Source organism: Balaenoptera borealis (assembly GCF_965194805.1).
Source record: "Balaenoptera borealis genome assembly, chromosome: X".
Lineage (NCBI taxonomy): Eukaryota > Metazoa > Chordata > Mammalia > Artiodactyla > Balaenopteridae > Balaenoptera > Balaenoptera borealis.
The window spans coordinates 44,472,696-44,496,272 of NC_138881.1; the positions used below are offsets into that span (position 1 = coordinate 44,472,696).

A 23,577-nucleotide genomic window follows, 5' to 3' on the forward strand; every position below is an offset into this window, starting at 1 on the left:
CAGGTACTGTGCTTGGCACTTATAAACATCAACTACTTTGTACTGTTGGGATTCACATTCCGATTTTACAGGTGAGGAAACTGAAGCTCAGAGAGAAATTAAGTCATTTACCTGTCATCACATAGTCTGGCTGACTGCATATTCTGGGTTCTTTCCATTGCCCCACTCTGCCTTCCTCAGGTATATTCAGTGAGCTCTGGCAACAAGAAAAAAGCTGAAAACCACTCCCAGTGAGCACTTGGTCTTAAATGATGAGTGAGACATCGTCTAATGCAGAAAAAGAGGAAAAGGGTATGCATTCCTGGCTGAAGGAATAGCAGATGCAAAGGGGCTGATGAAGGAAAGAAAAAAACACATTTGGGAAAATGGTAAATAGTTTTGTGGGGTTACTTGAGAATGAGTACAGGTGATGAAACACGAGGCTAGAGCAGTTGAGCCCAGTTTATAAAGCGTCTCATCTATCATGTTAAGGAATGTGGTTTTCTCTCGGAGGAGATGAAGAATACTAGCAGAGAGGGAGTAGAGATCACACCTCTGTTTTAGAAAGAGCACCGAGGCAGCCATGTGGGCAGACAGTTCAGAAGAGGCACTGACTGCCTGCAGGGAGACCAAGTCAGGAACGTGTGGTAACAGTCAAGGCGAGAGTCAGGGTGGTGAAACAAATGGAGGCCCAGCTCATAAAACGCTGCCTCCAGAACGGTCATTGCAAGTCAGCCTCAGTCTAACTTCAAAGCTTGGATTCCAGGCTTTGCAGCATCTTACCCCCCACAGCCCTTAAACACTGCGTGTGTTGCTTTGGCCTCAAAACTAGTTACAAGTCTTGTTTTGTCCCTTGGGGCCTTGCCATTTGTCTCCATCTTCTAAGCTGGCGGCTTTGTAGCTCCCCTGAGCCTAGCCTAGCCCAGCAGGCTGGGGAGGGAGGAGAGAAGTCAGGTAGGCTCCAAGCAGAAAGGGCCCTGATGAACACATGTTTCACATTCCCCACATTGCATGGCAATTCAACACCAAACCCTATGGGATTGTTTTCTTAAAGATTTGGGATGGGTTTGGGGCTTCTTCTCTTTCTTTCTTTTTCTTCTTTTTTTATTATGTGTGTTTCTGGACTGCAACTATTTCCTCTGTCCTTGAGTTAAGTAATAGCAGAGGGTGAGAGAAAATGAAAATTTGCAGCAATGCAGAAAAGATGTTTCTGGAAAAGTCCAGAGGAGGGAAGGAAATCCAGTGTGGGGGCTCACAGCAATGTTCAGAGAAGCCCAGAGAATGTGGCTGTGGAGGGGTGGCAGTGGGGTTTCAGCTAGGGCAAGTGTATAGAAGTCAGGCAAAAGCCTACCTAAGGGACATGGCCCCTGACATGCAGGCTAGTTGCAGCCCTTGGCTCCTCTGCAATCAGCACTCAGATTGATTTTGCTCTGGTCATCAGCAGCTGTATAGCACCAGCACAGCCCGCAAGGTGTGGGCTCTCCCTGTTAACCATGGGAATTAAAGCACTAAAATGAACCAAAAGCACTTTACAGGTAAAGGCAGCCAACAATGCACTCCTCAGAAGCCCATGCTCCCCAAGAACTGGAGGATCTTACAAAAACCTCCCAGGCTTCCCTCTATATATAACTGTACAATTCTGAAATAGAGCCTAGATGAGAAGCCAGGTCATGTGTATGTCTCTCCCAGTCTGAGAACAGTAGATTCCTACTCATGGACAACTTTATTCTTGAAATTCCAATTGCATAAAAAAGACTAGGGGAAAATAGATAACTAACAAGGACCTACTGTATAGCACTGAGGACTATACTCAGTATTTTTGTAATAACCTATAAGGGAAAAGAATCTGAAAAAGAATATATATACATATACATAGAATATATATATACTTATATATATGTATATACACACATATACATACATATATATACAAATATATATCTGAATCACTTTGCTGTACACCTGAAACTAACACAACATTGTAAATCAACTATACTTCAATTAAAAAAAGACTAGTGGAACAGGTTTTATTTTATTTTCCATCTCACTCCCTTTCTATCATTTCCCTTAAGATATAATGAGAAAGTACAGCTGAAGTCTTCTGACAATGTGTAGCATTTAGGGGAACAATTATTTATAATTTTTAATGAATAGCTTTGTTGAGATACAATTTATATACCATAAAATTATCATACCATAAAATCCATCCATTTTAAGTATATTTCAAAGGTTTTTAGCACATTTATAGAGTTATGCAACCATCACCACCACATCTAATTTTAGAACATGTTCATACCCCCAAGAAAGAAACTTTGAGCTCATATTCAGTCGGTCCATGTTCCTACCCCCAGTCCTAGGCAACCACTAATCACTTTGTGTCTCTATAGATTTGCCTTTCTTATAAATGGAATGATAAAATGTATGGTCTTTTGTGCCTGGTTTCTTTCACTTAGCATGTTTTTGAGGTTCATCCATATTGTGGCATGTATCAGTGCTTCAATTCTCTTTATTGCCAAATAGTATGCCATTATATGGATGTATAATAGTTTGTTTATCCAGTCACCATTAATGGACATTTGGGGCATTTCTGTGTTTTGACTATGAGGAATGATGCTGCTAAGAATATTCATGTACAAGTTTTTGTGTAGACATATGTTTCCATTTCTTTTGGGTAGATATCTAAGAGTAGAATTGCTGGATCATATGGTAATTGACCATAGATGTATGATTTTATTGCTGGACACTCAATTCTATTCCATTTATCTATATATGTCTTTCCTTATGACAGTACCACATTGTCTTGATTACTGTAGCTTTGTACTAAGTTTGAATTTAAGAGGTGTGAGTCCTCCAACTTTGTTCTTCTTTTTCAAGATTATTTTGGCTAGACAGGGTACGTGCAATTCAATATGTATTTTAGAATTAACATTAAATGGATATGAATGCATGAAATGAATATTCAGCTTGTCCATTTCTGCAATATCTGCAAATCAATCAATATGAAACACCACATTAACGAAGAGTAAAAATCATACGATCATCTCAGTAAATGCAGAAAATTCTTTTGACAAAATCCAACATCCATTTATGATAAAAACTCTCAAGCAAGTAGGTATAGAAGAAACATACCTCAACATAATAAAGGTCATATATGACAAGCCCACAGCTAACATCATACTCGATGGTGAAAAGCTGAAAGCACTTCCTCTAAGATCAGGAACAAGATAAGGATGCCCACCCTTGCCGCTTTTATTCAATATAGTATTGGAAGTTATAGCCATAGCAATCAGACAAGAAAAAGTAATAAAAAGGATCCAAATTGGAAAGGAAGAAGTAAAATTGTCACTGTTTGCAGATGACATGATACTATACATAGAAAATTGTAAAGATACCACCAAAAAATGACTAGAACTCATTAATGAACTGGGTAAATTTGCAGGATACAAAATTAATACCCAGGACTCTGCTGGTTTTCTATACACTAACATAAACTAGAAGAAATAGAAATTAAGAAAACAATCCCATTCATAATTGCATCCAGAAGAATAAAATACCTAGGAGTAAATCCAACTAAGGAGGTAAAAGACCTATATTCAGAAAACGACAAGGCACTGAGGAAAGAGATTTAAGATGACATAAATACATGGAAAGATATACCATGCTTGTGGATTGGAAGAATTAGTATTGTTCAAATGACCATACTACCCAAGGCAATCTACAGACTCAATGCATTCCTTATCAAAATACCAATGGCATTTCTCACAGACCTAGAACAAGTAATTCTAAACTTTGTACGTAAACACAAAAGACCCCTAATAGCCAAAACAATCTTAAGAAAGAAGAACCAAACAGGAGGTATCACACTCCCTGATTTCAAACTATATTACAGAGCTACAGTAATCAAAACAGTATGGTACCAGCACAAAAACAAAGAGATCATTGGAACTGAATAGAGCCCAGAAATGAACCCACACTTAAATGGGCAATTAAGTTATGACAAAGGAGGCAAGAACATACAGTGGGAAAAAGTCTCTTCAATAAATGATGTTGTGAAAACTGGACAACAGTTTCACTATATGCTATATGCAAAAGAATGAAAATGGGGCACTTTTTTACAAAATACAAAAATAAACTGAAAATGGATTAAAGACTTAAATTTAAGACCTGAAACCACCTAAGTTATAGAAGAAATCATATACTTATGCTCTTTGTTATCAGTCTCAGAACTATTTTTTTTTTGGATCTGTCTCTTCAGGCAAAGGCAACAAAGCAAAAATAAACAAATGGACCCATATCAAACTAAAAAGCTTTTGCACAGTGAAGGAAACCACCAACAAAACAAATAGGCAGCGTACTGAATGGGAGGAGATATTTATAAATGAAATATCCCACAAGGGGTTAATATTCAAAATATATAAAGAACTCACACAAGCCAATAAAAAAAAAAGCTGATTAAAAAATGAGCAGGGGATCTGAATAGACATTTTTCCAAGGATGACATAGGGCCAACAGGCACATGAAAGATGCTTAACATAACCAATCAAATCAAAATGCAAATCAAAACCACAATGAGATATTACCTCACACCTGTCAAAATGACTATTATCAAAAAGGAAAAAAAAAGAAAAAAAAAGAGAAAAAAAAGAAAAAAGAAAAAAAAAAGGAAAGAAAAAAGAAGTGCTGGAGGAGATGTGGAGAAAAGGGAACCCTTGTGCACTGTTGGTATGAATGTAAATTTGTTTGGCCACTATGAAAAACCATATGGAGGTTCCTCAAAATATTAAAAATAAAACTATCATATGATCCAGCCATTCCACTTGTGGATATTTATTCAAAGAAATTGGAGATACTAATTTGAAAAGATATGTGCACCCCACCCCATGTTCACTGCAGCATTATTTACAATAGCCAAGATATTGTAAGTGTCCATTGATAGATTAATGGATAAAGAAGATGCTTTTGCAAATATTTTCTCCCAGTCTGGTGGCTTGTCTTCTCATTCTCTTGACAATCTCTTTTGCATAGCAGAAGTTTTTAATTTTGAATGAAGCCCAGCTTATAAATTATTTCTTTGATGGATCATGCCTTTGGTGTTTTATCTAAAAATTCATCACCTTACCCAAAGTCATTTAGGTTTTCTTCTATATTATCTTCTAGGAGTTTTATAGTTTTACATTCCACATTAAGTCTATGATCCATTTTGAGTTAATTTTTGTGAAGGGTATAAAGTCTTTGTCTTGATTTTTTTTTTTTGCATGTGGATGTCCAGTTGTTCCAACACCATTTGTTGAAAGGACTATCTTTGCTCCACTGTATTGCCTTTGCTCCTTTGTCAAGAATCAGTGAGCTACAATATCAAAAAAACAAACAACCCACTCCAAAAATGGGCAGAAGACCTAAATAGACATTTCTCCAAAGAAGATATACAGATTGCCAACAAACACATGAAAGAATACTCAACGTCATTAATCATTAGAGAAATGCAAATCAAAACTACAATGAGATATCATCTCACACCAGTCAGAATGGCCATCATCAAAAAATCTACAAACAATAAATGCTGGAGAGGGTGTGGAGGAAAGGGAACACTCTTGCACTGTTGGTGGGAATGTAAATTGATACAGCCACTATGGAGAACAGTATGGAGGTTCCTTAAAAAACTAAAAATAGAACTACCATACGACCCAGCAATCCCACTACTGGGCATATACCCTGAGAAAACCATCATTCAAAAAGAGTCATGTACCACAATGTTCATTGCAGCTGTATTTACAATAGCCAGGACATGGAAGCAACCTAAGTGTCCATCAACAGATGAATGGATAAAGAAGATGTGGCACATATATACAATGGAATATTACTCAGCCATAAAAAGAAACGAAATTGAGTTATTTGTAGTGAGGTGGAGGGACCTAGAGTCTGTCATACAGAGTGAAGTAAGTCAGAAAGAGAAAAACAAATACCGTATGCTAACACATATATGTGGAACCTAAAAAAAAAAAAAAAAAAAAGAACCTAGTGGCAAGACAGGAATAAAGACACAGACCTACTAGAGAATGGACTTGAGGATACGGGGAGGGGGAAGGGTAAGCTGGGACAAAGTGAGACAGTGGCATGGACATATATACACTACCAAATGTAAAATAGCTAGCTAGTGGGAAGCAGCTGCATAGCACAGGGAGATAAGTTCAGTGCTTTGTGACCACCTAAAGGGGTGGGATAGGGAGGGTGGGAGGGAAGGAGATGCAAGAGGGAAGAGATATGGGGACATATGTATATGTATAACTGATTCACTTTGTTATAAAGCAGAAACTAACACACCATTGTAAAGCAATTGTACTCCAATAAAGATGTTTAAAAAAAAAAAAAGAATCAGTGAGCTATATTTATGTGGGTCTATTTCTGGGCTCTCCATTCTGCTCCACTGATCTATTTTTCTATTCTTTTGCAAATACCACACCTTCTTGATTACTGTATCTTTATAGTAAATCTTAATGTCGGGCTTCCCTGGTGGCACAGTGGGTGGGAATCTGCCTGCCAATGCAGGTGACACGGGTTCGATCCCTGACCCGGGAAGATTCCCACATGCCGCGGAGCAACTAAGCCTGTGTGCCACGACTACTGAGCCTGCACTCTAGAGCCCGTGCTCTGCAACAAGAGAAGCCACAACAATGAGAAGCCTGCGCACCACTCGCTGCAACTAGAGAAAGCCCACGCACAGAACAAAGACCCAACACAGCCTAAAATAAAACAAACAAATAAATAAATAAATTTATTTTTTAAAAAATCTTAATGTCAAGTAGTGTCAGTCCTCCAACTTTGTTCTCCTTCAATACTGCGTTGGTTTTTCTGGGTCTATTGCCTCTCCAAATAAACTTTAGAATTAGTTCATCGATATCCACTAAATAATTTGGTGGGATTTTGATTGGGATTGCATTGAATCTATATATCAATTTGAGAAGAAATGACTCGACAATATTGAGTCTTTCTATCCATGAACATGGAATATCTATCCATTTATTTAGTTCTTTTTTAGTACCATCAGACTTTCTGTAATTTTCCTCATATAGTTCTTGTACATATTTTGTTTGATTTATACCTAAGTATTTCATTTTGGGGGGTGCTAATGTAAATGGTACTATGTTTTTAATTTCAAGTTTCACTTGTTCATTGCTGATATATAGGAAAGTGATTTACTTTTCTATATTAACCTTGTATCCTGCAACCTTGCTGTAACTGCTTATTCGTTCCAAGTTTTTTGTGTCCATTCTTTCAGATTTTTTATATATACCGTCATGTCACCTACAAGCAGTTTTCTTTATTCCATCCCAAACTGTATACCTTTCATTATTTTACTTCATTATATAGTACTTCCAGTACAATGTTGAAAAGGAGTGGTGAAAGGGAACATCTTTTCCTTGTTTCTGATCTTAATGAGAAAGCTTATCATCATTAAGTATGATGTTAGTGCTATTGCTTTTAAAATAAACTTTTATTTTAGAATAGTTTTAGATATACAAATTGCAAAGATAGTACAGAGATTTCCCATACACCCCACACACAATGTCCCCTACTATTAATGTATGACATTAATATGGTACATTTGTAATAACTAGTTAACCAATATTGGTACCTTATTAGTAACTAAAGTCCATACTATTCAAAATTTCATTAGTTTTTACCTAATGTCCTTTTTCTGTTCCAGGATGCCATCCAGGATACAACATTACATTTAGTTGGTACATCTCTTTAGGCTCTTCTTTCCTTTGACAGTTTTTCATACTCTCCTTGTTTCTGACAACCTTGACATTTTTGAGGAGTACTGGTTAGGTATTTTGTAGAATGTTCCTCCATCGGTATTTGTCTGACGTTTTTCTCACGATTAGACTGGGGCTATGGGTTTTTGAAGGGAAGATCACAAAAGCGCAATGCCCTTTTCATCACATCATATCAAGGGGCATACTATCAAAATGACTTAATACTGTTGATGTTAACCTTTATCACCTGGCTGAGGGAGTGTTTGTCAGCTTTCTTCACTATATATTACTCTTTTTTCCTTTTCCATACAGTACTCTTTCAAGGAAGTCACTATACACAGGCCTGACTTAAAGAGTGGAGAGTTATATTCCATGTACCTGAGAGAAGATTATCAACATAAATTATCTGGGATTATTCTGCATGAAAGAGTTGTCTATTCTCCCCATTTATATATTTATTCAATCATTTATTTATACCCATATAGACTCATGGATATTTATTTTATACCTTGGGACATAGTCCATTACTAATTTATTGGGTTTTTTTCTGCTCAAGTTGTTTCAGCTTTGGCCATTAGGACCTCTTTCAGTTGACTCCAGTGTCCCTTTCACATACCCCCTTCATTGTGTATGTGTGGGTGTGGGTGTGGGTGTGGGTGTGTGTTATGTGTGTGTGGTTATTTTTTGTTTTGTTTTGAGCACTTCCTTACTTTCTGGCACTACAAGATTCTCCAGGCTCATCTTGTATATTTTTTAGCCCAGTCCTAGAATCAGCCATTCCTCCAAAGATCCCTGGTTCCTTTTATTGGAGAATGGCACTAAAATCTAAAATCTTGGTGCTAAGTGTGCTCATTGCTGTTTCAGTATGCTATTGTTTTTTAAATAAACTAAGGAAATATGGAGAAGAAATATGTAATTATACTGTCTTTATAGTTACTACATAATTACTTTATAAGCACTCTTTTTTTTTCCGTATGGATTCAAATTACTGTCCATTATTCCTTTTTCTTCAGCCTGAAGGATTTCTTTTACTTTTTCTTGTAAGGCAGGTCTGCTAGCAACAAATTCTCCTCATATTTAGTTTTCTGGGAACATCTTTATTTAATCTACAAATTTAAAGTTAGTTTTTCCAGATATAGCATTATTGGTTGATTTTTATCATGCTGAATATGTCATCCCCCCATCCCATGATAGCCATTGTTTCTGATGAGAAGTCAATTGTCAAACTTACTGGGGTTCCTTTTTGTGATGGGTCTTTTTTCACTTGCTACTTTCAAGATTTTCCTCTTTGGCTTTGAATTTCAACATCTTGACTATGATATCTCTAGGTGTGGATCTGTTTAGTTTATCCTACTTGGAGTTCGTGAACTTCTTGGATGTTTAGATAAATGTCTTTCATCATATTTGGAAACTTTTAAGCCATCCTTTCTATGAATAATTTTTCTGCCCCTTCTCTCCTCTCCTTCTGGTACTCCCATTGCACTTATGTTGGTGTGCTTGTATTCTACATGTGTCTGTTCAATTTTTTGATTCTTTTTATTTTCTTCAGAATGTATACTTTCTATTGATCTGTTTTCCAGTTCACTAATTCTCTCTTCTACCATGTAAAATATATTGTTGATCCTCTTTTATGAATTTTTCATTTAGGTTATTGTACTTTTACAATCCAGAATTTCCATGTGGTTCTTTTCTTAAATGTGTTCTATCTTTTCATTGATATTCTTTATTTGATTAGTCATTGCCATTATATATCCTTTAGATCATAAAACATGTTTTCCTTTACTTCTTTGAATATATTTATAATAGCAACTTTGAAGTACTTATCTGACAAATATAACATCTGGGCTCCCTCAAAAGTAATTTCTATTACCTGACTTATTTCCTTTCCATGGTTACACTTTCCTGGGTTTTTGGGGGGGGGAGAAGGCTCATAATTTTTATTGCAAACTAGATATTTTAAATAATAGAGCTAAAAACAGAGCTACCATATGACCCTGCAATCCCACTGCTAGGCATATATCTGGAGAAAAACATGGTCTGAAAGGATACATGCACCCCAATGTTCGTTGCAGCACTGTTTACAATACCCAAGACATGGAAGCAACCTAAATGTCCATCGACAGAGGAATGGACAAAGAAGATGTGGTATATATATACAATGGAATATTACTCAGCCATTAAAAAGAATGAAATAATGTTATTTGTAGCAACATGGATGGACCTGATGATTGTCATACTGAGTGAAGTAAGTCAGACAAAGAAAAAGAAATATCGTATTATATCCCTTATATGCGGAATCTAAAAAGAAATGATACAAATGAACTTACAAAACAGAAACAGGCTCACAGACTTAGAGATCGAACTTATGGTTACCAGGGGGACAGGATGGGGGGAAGGGATAATCAGGGAGTTTTGGATTGACAGGTACACACCACTATATTTAAAATGGATAACCAACAAGGACCTACTGTATAGCACAGGGAACTGTGCTCAATGTTATGTGGCAGCCTGGATGGGAGGGGAGTTTGGGGGAGAATGGATACATGTATATGTATGGCTGAGTCCCTTTGTTGTGCACCTGAAACTATCACAACGTTGTTAATCAGCTATACTCCGATATAAAATAAAAAGTTAAAAAATAAATAAATAATACATTGTAGTAACCCTGGATTCTGTTTACCTCCCCTTCTTGGGTCTTATTTCTATTTTGTTTTGTTTTTCTCTATTTGTTTAATCACTTGCCTGGACTAATTCTCACTGAAGTCTATTTTCTCTGCAGTGTGCAACCTCTGACATCATGCTCATTTTTCCCTTTGTTTTATTTTTAAACCTGGCTTTCTGGGAGTCACCTCTGGTTCAGCATAGTTAGTTTTAGCCTGTGATCAAGTGGTCAAAGGTTTTTCTTAGGCACCCAGATCCAGTAAAGCTTCTACCCTTTGCCAGTGTATCTTTGTATGGCTTGTGGAATGCCTTCATAGTTCAGGGAGGTTTTGATTCTACCCTGCATTCAAACAGAATTCAGCAGTTCACAAATAACATTTCTGGTTGCCCTTGCATGGGTTGCTCCTACCTACAGCATGTGTACAGCCCAAACTAGGGATAAGTTTGATCTTAGCAGGGCCCATTTTGATGGTTTCTTTCCCTAGGTCTCTCTGCAAAATGTCTGGATGGTCTGCTCTTTTCTGCCTGCTACTAATATATAATTGCTTTTCTAATTTTCACTACTATGATCTCTATGGTTTTCAACAACACCTTTAGGAATGAGTTCCTTCATGCTCTGTTCTAAAGAAAGTCAGCCTCCATAGGCTGTGCAACTATGCTGGAGCTAGGTGAGGAAAGTGTGATATGGCAGCCTGTTTTTTCTGGAGTGACACCTCTGCCCTATGAGCCCTTGAAGTCCTTGTCTGACAAGTACAACATCTGGGTCCTGGCCCTGGACCTGGGAGGGAGAAAATAGGAGTTGCCAGTCTTCTCCAACTGCCTCTCATAGTTTGCTGTACCTGCCTAGGAAACAGACTTCATCTTACGAGTGGGAGCTGGGCCGGGGATGAGAGCCCTCCATCTTCTTGGCCATTTTCGCCCAGAATAAATCTTCCACAACATAAAACTAGAGGGCAGAATTAGAGTCACTAGCAGCCTGCCCATCCTGGAGTGAAACTATACCCTATAACCAGGAGTTAGTGAAGAAGAGAGCCCTTGTATTTTTTGTTTGTTTGTTTGCCTTTTGGCTGTGCCCACCTAGAATAAATTTTCTGCAATATAAAGCTAGGAGGAGAAGTAGGAGCAAGCCCTGGATCAAATGCCACATATGACAATTGTTCTTACTAAGATTCAATAAATGTTCTTAAATAAATGCTTCTCAATTTGTTGCATGCCCTTAAACCAATTTCCTGACACTTTAAACAGTTGTTTCTGATAAAAATTTTACCAGTTTAATGGTTATTTCACTAGTGAGGGTGTCTGCTGAGCTTCTCACACAGCCATTCCAGAAGTTGGTCTGTCACAATTATTTATCTAAATTCAAGAACATACTTAGCGAGCACTTACTACATGCCAGGTGTTATAGGCACTGGGTTTAAGTAAGAGCTTTATCAAGGTACAGTTGAAATACATTAAATTGCACATGTTTAAAGTATATTATTTGATGAGCTTTGACATATGTATGTACCATCACCATAATCAAGATGGTGAACATATGTCAAAGCTCATTAACACCAAAGGTTTCTTTCTGCCCTTTGAACTGCCACCCACCCTTCCCTGGCCCCCTCCACAGGCTTGATCATCTTTCTGTCACTATAGATTAATTTTTGTGCCTATTTTTAATTTATAAAGCTGGTTGGTGGCGAAGTTTATCCTTTACTAAGTAACCCACCTCAGCCAGATTGCTCTTTTCTTTTGAGCAGAATATTTTAGGGATTTTCTTTTTGTCTCTAGGGCAAGATTCCTCAACAGGAAACAAAGATTCCAGTAACCTCCCTCCTCCCTAAAGGGAGCTTTGGTGACTGGTTCACCAGATTCATGAATATACGTTTACAGAACCCCAAAATGGCAGCAGCCTTTGACTCCTGCTTGGGTTGGTAAATCCAAGTACTTGCATTTAAAGAATTGTGGGCAAGAGAACAAGCAATATATTACTCCCCAGGGTTCTTCTCACTGTTTTTGCCCACATGCCGCCAAGGGCTATTAAACAACCCAGTGTATTCCCATTGCCCTTCAGGTGAATGATTATAAACTTCTAGCAAAATCTGAAGGACTCAGGGTGGCTTAGTTTCTACGTGAACCCAGGAATTGAATCCCCAAATCATGTACATGATATTGCTCCTTTCACTCTCCAATAGGGAAATGATACTGCAGCTCCAAGGGGCTTAACTGCTATTAACTGGAATCGATCCTAAGAGCAATGATTTATTGCTTGCTTACCATATGCCAAGCACTGTGCTAAGTGGTACAGAATTGTTAACCTCATTTATAATACTCACAATAAATCCTTGGTATAATTGTTCCCCATATTATACAAGATAAAGCTGAGGTAAGGTGAGGTCAAAGGACCTGTCCTAGATCATACAGCTAGTGAATGGCCGAGGTGGAATTCAAACTCAGATCTGACACCAAGACTACCCTCTGTTCACTCTACTATAATGTCTGATTGCCAGGCTTAGGGATTTCCCTCCACACCCCAAAATCCTCTCATAGAAGATAATTCTAACAATGTGACCTTTCACCAGTGTGGCACTAAGAACCACTTGGGTCCCTGTATTTTTATTGCTCTTATGCAAACCTACATCATCCTGTCAGACGAATTAAAATACCAATTCATATAAATGTTCCTTCTCAGAAAGAACACAGGAATCATATTATTCAGAAGACCTGTGAATGAAATTCATATTCAGGCTGTGATTTTTACTGTTTACATGACAATGAACAACAGAAATTGGATTATATTCCAAACATCAATGATTAGCACCTTGGGATCTTATAATACTTAAAAAAAAAAAGTCTCACCAATAGCTATCCATGCAATATAGAACTCTAATTCAGTTGTGCTGTGTCAGAAATTGGCAAAGATATCTACTGTAATATTTTTACAGGAACTATTTTCACAAAATTGAGTCCAGTCCACCAGTTTATGTTATATCTCATATAAGACTGCCATTCTTTAAAGGGCTAAAAAGAGAGTGAATGGAACAGAGCTACTTGGCTCAAACCAGAAATGCAAGTTCAAAGCAGTTACTGACTCTCCTCAGTAGAGGGCAGTGGTAGGCAGGACCAACTGGCAGGAAGAGAGGGACATTAACTTCTATTGTGTACCCACTAAGTGCTCAGGCACAGTGCTTAATGTTTTATAGATAGTATCTCGTGAATCCTGACAATGACCCTATGAAGGAAGGATAATTTGCACTCAAAGAGTCCCAAAGAGGTTAAATAAATTGAAAACAGATCTGGTGCCCTCCAATTCAACTATACCATACTGTTTCAGGAGAGGTACTATTCCAAAGTCCCATAACTGGGTACTTATACTGATGAACTAAAAGAGCAGACTCACCTAGAACATGGCAGGTCTCACATATGATGGGATCTTAAAGATCTGGACTGGCTGGAATAATGGGAAGCATTTAACAAGAATATCATGTAACAAGTTCCAAACTTTGGAGCCAGTGACAAGGTGGAAATTATCTATAGACGTGGTTCAGAGGAACCTGATACATGGGAAACAGTTGAGGGACCTGGAGAAGATTAGACCAGGGTGCCTGGCACTAGGAAGGTGCTCAAAAATACTGAAAAAACTGAATTTAGAAAATATGTCATGAGGAATCCAACACTGTCATTAACTACTCAAAAGGCAGTTAGTTTTTAAGAAGGTACAGATCATTTTGTATGGACCAGTTGGAGGCAGATTTTAGTTCCTTAAAAGGAATAATCTTCTAAAAGACAGAGAAACCTCTAGAAGGGGGAGCAACTCAAAACTGGTACGAGTTGCTTTGTGAGATTAGGTTATAAACATGACCTTCAGGAAGACTTTTAACTCCAGGGTGCTCAGATTTTTGAGCTGGTCAAGATTCCTAGAATGGCTTCTTTACCCTTGTCAAGTGAAGGTCTTAATGTTTTCCAAGAAGTAACTTGTTGGTTCACAACACTTAGAAGCCAAAGCATTCAGACCCAGAACAACTCTACTAAGATGTACTTGTCCACAGACCTCCTAAGAAATTAATTATAGGAGAAATTCTGAGACTGCCTCACAAGAGGGAGCCAGTGGTGTTCCATTGGAATCTGGGAATTGGACCAATTCACTTGAAGGCTACAAATGTACCTTTTGCTCAAAGAAACAAACAAAAAAGGTCAAAAAGTTTAATCATTCCATTAAACAAGAGGTCCCTGAAATACACACACACAGGGTATGATACCAAATAAAGCCTACTGATAATGGAATTCAGAAATATGCAACCCCAGCCACATCTGGATAAATAATTCAGTTACTTAATCAGCATTTACCTGGTTCAGCATGCTGTATGTCAGTCTCTGTTCTGGCTAATGGAGATAACAGAGATAATAAGATACAATTCCCACCTTTGAAAAGATCACAATGTAACAGAGAGATCTCCTCATAGATGATTTACTCCCCAGTATGAGCAATGTTAGAATAGTTCTGTAAAAAGGAGATGGGGATATTCTAGAAAAGGTACAACATGTGCAAAGACAAAGCGGTGGGAAAGATCTTGGTGTACTTGAAGAATATAGTTTGTCAGGTATGGCTTGGTTAGGGCATAGGATGTGTGAGGAAGTGGTGAATCAACTTCTTGATATTCTTGCTACGGGGAGATTCTCTCTAAAACTAGACTTCTGGGATTAACATATACACACTACTATATATAAAATAGATAATCAACAAGGATCTACTGTATAGCACAGGGAACTCTACTCAATATTCTGTAATAAGCTATATGGGAAAAGAATCTGAAAAAGAATGAGTATATATATAAGTGAACCACTTTGCTGTATACCTGAAACTAAAACAACATTGTAAATCAACTATACTCCAGTATAAAATAAAAATTAAATTAAAAAAATAAAACTAGAGTTTCAGCAAGCTTACCAATCGCTGATACCCTGAACTGGCTTCCACTGCTGACCCCAGACTGGGCTGTGCCCTTGCCACTAGAAATCTGGTTGTTAGAAAACCTCCATCATCTATCTCTTGAGGATTGTCAAAGGCACAGTGAACTGGTCTTGGACAACAGAGACACTTCTTGGGGACTTGGAGCTGGTCATAAGCCACCAACAAAAGTGGGAAGCCACCTCATTATTTTGGCCTCCTCCAGGCAACACTTCCAGGAAGGGAAGGATTATTATGGAGGTCTTTGCTAGAATCTAGGCAATGAGACTCTAATACTGAGAGACCAGAAAGGAGTGCCATATGTGCCAGCCCACCTGGCCAAGATCAGCTACTAAAGGCCCATGCTTTTCCAGAGAAAAGTGTCCAAAGGGCTTCAGTCAGGAATCCTTATTGCTGTTATTACAGGCCCTTCCTAAAGGGATGAACTTCTGAATTTGTCAGTAGCTTTCTTCTTAAAATGGTTCCAAGAGGTCCTATTTCTATAGCTATATCTCTTCTGAAGCAGTCAGGTCTCTGAATTATTTCTAACTGCATTTACCTCAGTTGATTTTAAGGACTATAAGGAAAGAAACCTTATAATGTTCATCATCATCCTTCATCACCCTCAAGCAAATGATCAGGTTGGAAAATGGTAGACAGTAGTAGTACAGTGCTGGGCATTTAATAAAAGCTCTCCAACCAGGGCTTCCCTGGTGGTGCAGTGGTTGAGAATCCGCCTGCCAATGCAGGGGACACGGGTTCGAGCCCTGGTCTGGGAAGATCCCACATGCCGCGGAGCAACTGGGCCCGTAAGCCACAACTACTGAGCCTGCGCGTCTGGAGCCTGTGCTCCACAACAAGAGAGGCCGCGATAGTGAGAGGCCCGCGCACCACGATGAAGAGTGGCCCCCGCTTGCAGCAACTAGAGAAAGCCCTCGCACAGAAACGAAGACCCAACACAGCCAAAAATAAATAAATAAATAAATTTTAAAAAAAAAAAAAGCTCTCCAACCACAGCTTGGTTAAGATTGTTCTGAAATGGGTTACTAGAAGAGGTTGGCCATTAAGACTTGCCAAGCCATTACAACATCATTTAATATATCACTCCATATGTCTTTCTTGCTCAATAAAAAGGGGATGAAATTTTCAGACTTGTCTTCGTTATCTTCACCCAAGGTTTCATAAAGACATACATATAGAAGAATGTATTTTTTGAAGCACTGTTAATTGAACCCATCTTTATTCATTTATAACAAGACAATTGGTTTTGTTAAGACTTATGAGGCAATGAGAGAATTCTATCATTCTAATTGAAATCATGGAGTCTATGCTAAACATAGTTCAGAATACAGATGGACCCATGTGGTACCACTGCTTTGATTAACTGTGAAATTGTTGCTTCTAGGGTGATGTGACAGTGGGACAAAACAATATTGGAACTTTTATCTTCAAGAAATATCAGGCATTGAATCCTCAGCTATGTCTCCTAGGGGAACAATAACGAACTAGTATTTCTTCACCCACTGGTATAACTCAGATCTAGCCTTACCAAAAGGGTGCTTCTCTATCACTATGGCAAAATAATGTTAGCTAAGGAGCTAATGATATTTTGCATACCAAGCAGAGCCGGGGTTCATTGTTAAATTTTGGTCCAGGTTTGTTTTTGAGATGGTTTGGGGGAGGGTGACCATAGTCATTTTCTTTAGTAACATTGAACTGTATTGTTGACAGCTCTTTGTCCGATTTTCCTACTACCCAACATGAAACTAACCAACTCCATCAGGGAAATACAAAGTCTGCTCTGACCTTAGAACTGTTCCTGATCATGTCAAATACATGCTGTCTCTACTTTACATTATTAGTGTTTAATTATTGTTAACATAGAACTTTCTTTTCTCTGATTGTTTCTTGAGAATAGATGTCATGTCTCCTTAGCTAAACAGTAAGACTTAAGACAGCAGCATAGGGCAGTGGGAAGAATGGGCTTTGGAATAAGGCATATCCAAGTTTGAATTCCCCCTCACTAGCTATAAGTCAGAAAAGTCCTATAGATATTATTAGTCCCCTCATCGATAAAGTAGGGAAGATGCCATCTACCCCATAGGATGGCCCTAAGAATATGTAAAGTGCTTGGCACATTTCTGTAAGTGAAAGTTACCTCCCCCTTTCGTCTCTACGATTCCTGGGAAGATAACACAGGATGTTCTAATCAGGTGTTCAATAAATCTTGACTAAACAGAGGATAAACATTTTATTCCATGCTTTTTGTTCCCAATATTTACAAGGATTCCTTTTCCTGATCTCCCTCTAGCTTTAACCCAGGTTTAGTCACTCCTGGCTGCACATGGTTCTTCAATAGCAGACTAAGCCCTCCGGGAAATGTGGTCTGTAAGCACCTCCTATTCTGATAGAGCAGACAGGGTAAGTCTCACCCACACCTTAATCCTAAGGAATGTGCCTTTTTTCTTCTCTTTTGATGCACTGGCTTAGAGCCACATCTTCTCCCTGGGGAAAGCAGACAACAGACAATCTGTGACTGTGTCTGTTTCAGAGCAGGAAGATGGCCACCTGTCTTACTTTTCAGATGATTAACCCCATTATCCAGATTGCCTTTACAAGCAGTATGAGGGAACCCCTGACGTGGCTTAAGGCCTGCTGGGAAGGGCTCCCTGAAAAGTACTACTCTCTCATCCCTTCTTTCCTTTCTACCCTGAAAGGTTAAAAAAAGAAACCTGCCTTCTCTAAGGGCTCTCTTTTAAAACACATTGCTAAGTCACCAATCAAGGAAGATTGCCTAAAACCTAAGATAACTCTGAAAGCCCTTTATGTGAGAAAATAGATTTAAAATATTGTCTTCCAAAGGAGAAAAACCGATTCCAGTTTTGAATCCTCCTTTGTGCCAGATAGCCCCTGCAACGACAGGGAGAGTCTGTCGCTAGAAATTGTCAGGCGAGCTCAGGGCCTAAATTCAGGCTACACTAATTTGTGTCTCCTTCTGAGAGGACACAAACTAGGAAGATTTCTTTTACTTGATTATTCCTAGATATACTTTTGGGGCTGTAAATTCACCCATCCATCCCTTACACAGCGGAGTTATGACAGCACACAGTCCCACAGACAGCCACACGCTTTCACACAGCCACACACATGACTGCACACGCTCACACATACAGTTACATATCCTCCAGAGCGCAGAGGTGAGACAGGGAGCCCCTGAGAGATGGACTGTCCTGGGAAAAGAGATTGAGTATGGGGAAGGGTAGAGGATAGAAAAGAGAGAGAATCCCCAGGCTAGTAGGTAGTTCTTTGTTGGTACTTCCCCTGGATCACTTGAAGGACTTGAATACCAGGGGCCTCTTCTTTGATGACTCTGATGTTCCCACCTTAAATCACTTCCTGCCTCAGTTCATGGCCACTCTCCAGAGGTCTATGACCTCCCTGCCTTGGAGAATATTTGCAGAATCAAAATGATGTCGTGCTTTAAGAGAGTTGCTCTCCCAAAAGCAGTGGAGGAGACTTTGAAGGAGCTTAAAGGACTGTTAATGTTACATGGGGTTCTAACCTCATGATGTGCAGCCCATGTGGGTAATAATTGAAAGAACAGCTTTCTGCTGAACAAATTATTATCAGGCTCATTCCCACTAATATGCCTTTCTTCATCACCTCACAGAAGGGTATCTAATACATTCCAGTGTCCCTGAGAACAAGGCCTAGCACTGAGCTGTCCTGTCTACTACCTACCTACTAGCCACATGTGAGTACTGAGCACTTAAATGTGACTAGTCTAAACTGAGATGTGTTTGTAAGTTTATTATACACACCAGACTTCAAAGACTTAATATGAAAACAAGAATGTAAAACGTCTCATTAATAACATTTTATATTGATTACATGTTGAAATGTAAACATTTTGGATATATTAGGTTAAATATAGATTAAAATTTCTTCCAATTTTTTAACTGAAGTATAGTTGATTTACAATGTTTCAGGTGTACAGCAAAGTGATTCAGTGAAAAAGAATACGTATATTCTTTTTTCAGATTTTCCATTATAGGTTATTACAAGATATTGACTATAGTTCCCTGTGCTATACAGTAGGTCCTTGTCATTTACCTATTTTATATACAGTAGTGTGTATCTGTTAATCCCAAACTCCTAATTTAACCCTCCCCCCCTTTACCCTTTGGTAACCCTAAATTTGTTTTCTATGTCTGTGAGACTGTTTCTGTTTTGTTAAATAAGTTCCTTTGCATCATTTTTTTTAGATTCTACATATAAGTGATATCATATGATATTTGTCTTTCTCTGTCTTACTTCACTTAGTGTGATAATCTCTAGGTCCATCCATTATTAAAATTTAAGTCGCCTCTTTTTTTTTTTTTTTTTTTTTGGCCACACTGTGCAGCTTGTGGGATCTCAGTTCCCCGACCAGGGATAGAACCCAGGCCCTGGCAGTGAAAGCACCGAGTACTAACCACTGGACCACCAGGGAATTCCCTCGCCTATTTCTTTTTACTTTTTTAATGTGACTACTTGATCACTTACAATGGCATATACATAGCTCTCATTATATTTATATTGGACAGCACCAGCCTAGAACCAGGCCTGCCACATAGTTGACATCCTATAAATGTTTGTTGAAGGAACAAAAGAACAACAACAACAAAAGGGACAAGAACTTTAACGGAGGTATCAAGGAATGTTTGGTTCAGCCCTGGGTTTAATCCAATCCCTTTCCACCTCCTTCTGAGTCCCCAAGCCCAAGAGGGGCAAATTGTATTGCTGGGACTCCTTATGTGACCCTTTAAAGCCCCTTTAACTAGCATTAAATAGATTTAGGATTTTTGAAAGAACATTCTTGAAAGGAAAGGCTGTATTCATATGGCTCTGACTCATCTGATATAAGGTTAAGCATTTTGGGGGGAGCATCTCAAGTACTGAAAGCCAAAAGAAAACCTTTGGGAGTTGGATATGATGGAGTTTGTAAAACCATTGCTTGAGATTTCATTCATCTTCTGGGACTAGATAAGATACTCTTACCCCAGGGAACTTGCTGAAGCATTTGGGACGAGGAGAGGTAAAGTTATTTGATGTCTCTTGGTAGCTCCAAATTACTAGGCATCATAGTTATGGGAAATAGGGAGAAATGGTGTTAGAAAATATAAGTGTTTTTAATGACATTTCAGCAGAGCAAGATTCCCTTTCCCTTCAGAAAGTCTAAGTGTCTGACATACAACAGAGCTTAGGACTTAGTAAATGTTCCCTGAATCAATGAATGATTAGTAGCACAGAAAAAGAGGCAATGGACTATATTAGAGCAAGTATAGGATTAATAGTTGGGGGAAACTGGGGTGGATTACTGGCTCTTCTTCATACTAGGAGTACAGCCTTGTGGTGCAATCTATTTAAACTCCCCAGGCCTCCATTTCCTCATCCATAAAATGGACCTAATTAAGTGTCTCTTTCATAAGGCCATTATGAGGATTTAACATGTTAATGCATGAAAAACACTTATCTCTCTACCTAACATACCGTAAACACTCAATAATTGGTAGCTATTCTACCCAAAGACAGTGAAGAGGACTTCCTAAAGCAATGTTACACATCTCATCACCAAGTAACATCATTTGTTTTTACATAATTGCTAATGAAATCGTTTGCTGGCAAAAAGTGAGGAGCTTCATTGTTGGTCTCTTAGAGATCTCTGAAAAAAAACTTGCTTTCAAGTAGTAGCCAGGTCTGGAAAAGAGCTACAGGCCTGGAGGCAAATCATCCATTCATCCATTCATCCATCCAACATGTTGAGTGTCAAGCACTGTTCTAGACAACAGGGATCTAGCAATACACAAAACAGACAAAGATTCCTGTTGTTATGGAGTTTTATTTCTAATAAAAAAAAAAATAGGGGACTTCCCTGGTGGTCCAGTGGTTAAGAATCCGCCTTCCAATGCAGGGGATGCGGGTTCAATCCCTGGTCGGGGAACTAAGATCCCCCATGCCACAACTAATCCTGCGCACTGCAACTACTGAGCCCACGTGCCTCAACTACTGAGCCCACGTGCCTCAACTACTGAGCCCACGTGCCACAACTAAGACTCGACGCAGCCAAAAAAAAAAAAAAGGCATAGATTTGTTTTCAGAAAATTGCTTCAATCATTTATGTTCCCTAACTTGATTTGAAAACCACTACCTCCAGGGACAGTAATGACCTCAAATGGACAATTCTAGGCCTCACCTGAGGCCCAAAAGGATTGTGTGCTGCTTCAGCACCTCTGCCACTCCTCTGGAATAGTCAGGAACTCCTGGCTATTCAATTCAGTCCCTCCTTAGCTCAAATTAATCAAAGGGTTTAGAAGTCCCCTGCCCCACACCAAGGTCTTCACCACCTTCCCTTCCTGCTGCCCACAGAGAGATTACCCTAATATCCTCTAGCAAGTGAAATGCACCTCAAGTGATGTGCTTATGTCCAATCCCCAGAAGGTGAACAATATCTAGGGCAGTACCACTGGAAAAGTACATTGTCTCATTCTCTCTGTTGCTAGCTTTGCCGTAGGAGATACCATGGTACAATGAAAGTAGCATGGGATTTGGCATCAAAATGATCAGGATTCAAATCCTAGCTCTGCAGTATACTGTGGGGCTTTGGGCAGACCATTTTAACTCTTTGAGCCTCCATCTACTCACCTGTGAAATGGGTATCTCCCTCACAGGTTTATGAGGAGTACTTAAAGGGCACAGTGCCTAGCACAGAATTGGTATTCCAGAACCATTCATTCTCTTCTCCCCAAAGTCCTTCCAACTAAGTTGGGTAGTATTTCAGAGACAGTGTGAAAGCTATTTTTGGTGGGATTAGGACTAAGCAATTACCTCCCAGAAGGCTGAAACTGGATAGCTTCCCACCTCTGCATTCATTAATATCATGTTAATAACTTGAAACTGACTATGGTGGGAGTATACCCACTATGGAAATCACAAATTCAACAAATCAGGTTTTATTTATTTAATTTCCCTGGAGGTCCTGTTTACCAGCACACCACTGGCCTAAACCCCAAACAGAGGGACAGCTCAGGGACTAAGAGAAGGCAATTACACACTTGCCATTTTGAAATAGAGACCTTTCTATAGGTTGAACAAAAACTGCCATGAAATATAGCTCTTTAGAACTTCTACACAGAATATTTTATATGCCACATTAAAAATTCTTATTGTTCCCCAAATATAAAGATCAGCAACATAGGCCACCACAAGTATCATCACAGGGTCAAGTACACAGCAGGTGCTTATGTCAAATGCATAAACCCAGGAGAAATTATGTGCCACTTTTAGTCAAAGAAATAGAACCAGCAGTTTGAGAAAAACACTCATGATTTGGAAATGAAATAAAACCTCAGGAGAAAAGGACTTTAGGAGAGAGATGAGAGCACAAACCATAATGCTGGGAGAGAAAGAAGTTCTGGAAGGGTAAATAGGCTCAAGGCAAGGGAAAAGGTGGGACACAGAATTGAAAGCAAGAGGTCCATGGTAGGGTACAGAAGGGGTACATGGAGGAAATTGACAAATGGAACAAGATCCTGAAAAGGTAATAGGAATAGAAATTTGGGAGTTATACTTTATCTGGGAATAGATTTTATAATTTGTTTTAGTGATCTTATTCTTTATAAAAATCATCACAATTATTATTACTTTCTCAAACTACTGCATTTAACAGCTTTGTTGACATATAATTTACATGACAAAATTCACCCATTTAAAATGTACAATTTAATGAATTTTACCATATTTATAGAGTTTTGCAACTATCACCCAATCTAATTTTAGAATATGTCCATCATCCTAAAAACCCTTGTGCCATTTACAGTCAGTCCCCATTCCCATACCCAGCCCCAGGCAACCACCAATTACTTTGTCTCTATAGATTTGCTTTAAAAAAAAAAAACACTCCATATAAATGGAATCATACAATTTGACCTTATGTGTCTGACTTCTTTCATTAAGCATAATGTGTTGGAGGTTCATTCATATAGTGGCATGTAACAGTGCTTCATTTCTTTTCATTACTGAACAATATTCCATTGTATGGATATACCACACTTTATCCATTCATCATTTGATGGACATTTGGGGTGCTTCTGCTTTGGGACAAGTGTGAATAATGATATTATGAACATTCACATACAAGTTTTGATGTGAACATGTTTTCATTTCTCTTAGGTAAATAGGTATCTAGGAGTAAAATTGTTGATTCATATG

General features: G+C 38.6%; 1 protein-coding gene across 7 annotated transcripts in view; it reads right to left on the minus strand.

The window, feature by feature from the left end:
• The window catches only part of SHROOM4 (shroom family member 4), a 201,905-nt gene that overhangs the window by 125,996 nt on the left and 52,332 nt on the right, over window positions 1–23,577 (minus strand). For 2 of the 7 annotated variants that reach the window (XM_082375988.1, XM_082375985.1), the window contains one exon: window positions 112–196. The exons of 4 other annotated variants lie outside the window; for them this stretch is intronic. The gene's annotated coding sequence lies outside the window, so the exon portion shown is untranslated. Of the gene's footprint in view, window positions 1–111; window positions 197–1,330; window positions 1,464–23,577 lie in introns of those variants that run through there. One more of the 7 variants, XM_082375987.1, reaches the window with a different exon arrangement.